The sequence below is a fragment of the Rhineura floridana genome, chromosome 4 (genome assembly GCF_030035675.1).
Source record: "Rhineura floridana isolate rRhiFlo1 chromosome 4, rRhiFlo1.hap2, whole genome shotgun sequence".
Lineage (NCBI taxonomy): Eukaryota > Metazoa > Chordata > Lepidosauria > Squamata > Rhineuridae > Rhineura > Rhineura floridana.
This window is the reverse complement of record NC_084483.1, coordinates 202,694,496-202,696,364: the sequence shown is the minus strand read 5'-3', so window position 1 is coordinate 202,696,364 and position 1,869 is coordinate 202,694,496. Positions and strand designations below refer to the sequence as shown.

The window sequence follows — 1,869 nt, the reverse complement described above, 5'->3', positions numbered from 1 at the left end:
AAGGTGTGCAGACGGAGGCCCCCAGCGCCAAGCCGCGCTATTCCTGGCCTGAGCTGCAGGCCATTGCATCTCGGACTGGTGTGCCACCCCTTGGAATGGCTGCAGGCTTGGGTGAGATGGAGAGCCTTTCCTGGACATTTTTTTCTTAATATTATTTAATATTTACTTTAATCTCTGTAAATTGCATTGTTTTTATTGATGTATTTTTATTGGTGTATTTTTATATCTGTGTTTATTTTTCCTTGTAAGGTGCCTTGAGGGCCTTTGGCCGAAAGGCGGGGTATAAATAAATTTAACATAACATGACATGACATGATCCCTCTCCCCTGGAGTTAGAGTCAGTTCTTCTGTGCACGCTGGATAGTGCAGACAAATGTCATGGGGACAGCAGATTATATCAGCAGCACAAGCTTCCGCTGCCCTGGGGATTTCATTGCCCTGAATAGTGCTTGTCCCTCCCTCCTGCTGCCAGGGAGATACCACACCCTGGGGACTCCACCCACATATGCTAACAAGAACTTATTCCGGGCTAGAACACAGGTTGATCTAGCTCAGTATTGCCTGCACTGACTGTCAGAGGCTCTTCAGGAGTTCAGGCAGGAGTCTCTCCCAGTCCTCTCCAGAGATGCTAGGTATGGAAACTAGGACCTGTTGTTGTTGTTGTTGTTGTTATGTGCCTTCAAGTCAACTACAACTTATGGCGACCCTACGAATCAGTGACCTCCAAGAGCATCTGTCATGAACCACCCTGGTCAGACCTTGTTAATTTTAGGTCTGTGACTTCCTTGATGGAATCAATCCATCTCTTGTTTGGCCTTCCTCTTTTTCTACTCCCTTCTGTTTTTCTGTATTGTCTTTTCTAATGAATCATGACTTTTCATTATGTGTCCAAAGTATGATAACCTCAGTTTCATCATTTTAGCTTCTAGTGACAGTTCTAACTAATTAAGTTAATTTGTCCTAACACCCAATTATTTGCCTTTTTCACAGTCCGTAGTATGTGCAAAGCTCTCCTCCAACACCACATTTCAAATCAGTTGATTTTTCTCTTATCCGCTTTTTTCACTGTCCAACTTTCACATCCATACACAGAGATCGGAAATACCAGAACCTTCTGCATGCAAAGCCAAAGGTCTACCACTGAGTGATGGCCCTTCCCTTAGATTACTAGCTACAAACTGAATGCATGCAGGTTTCCTCAAGATCCTCTGAAGGCCAGAAAGATGTGCAACTTCTAAAGGGGCCAGAGCTCCCTAGAAATGCCCCCTTCCCAATTCATTTGCCTCATCACCTGTCTTATCACATTATTTCCATTTCTTTCCAGTATGTTTAAATGTAACCTACCTCGAGCAATCATGAGTGCTATCAATAGAATCAAGGAGAAGCCATAAAATGTCTTCATGGCAAAATGTTGTCTTTCTTATCTCTATGAGAAAACAGATGGCAAGGCATGAAGGTGCTAATACAAGCTGGCTAACTGTAAGCGTGCCTATAGCCATACCACCCTGAACACGCCCGATCTTGTCTGATCTTGGAAGCTAAGCAGGGTCAGGCCTGGTTAGTACTTGGACGGGAGACTGCCTGGGAACACCGGGTGCCGTAGGCTTAGAGGAAGGCAATGGTAAACCACCTCTGAATACCTCTTAACATGAAAACGCTATGAATATATATATATATATATATATATATAAAAGATTCATAGGGTCGCCATAAGTTGTAATCAACTTGAAGGCATATAACAACGACAACAAAATTGTAAACATACTAGGCTTTGAACTGAGTTATTGAGGAGGTGGTTGGACTCGATGGCCTTATAGTCTCCTTTTAACTCTACGATTCTATGATTCTATTGGTCAGGGATGAGGAACC

The 1,869-nt window shown here is 43.3% G+C and overlaps 1 pseudogene; it reads left to right on the top strand.

Moving 5' to 3' along the window:
* Positions 1–1,487: 1,487 nt before the first annotated feature.
* Positions 1,488–1,606, top strand: LOC133384597 (5S ribosomal RNA; annotated as a pseudogene).
* The last annotated feature ends 263 nt before the right edge of the window (positions 1,607–1,869 follow it).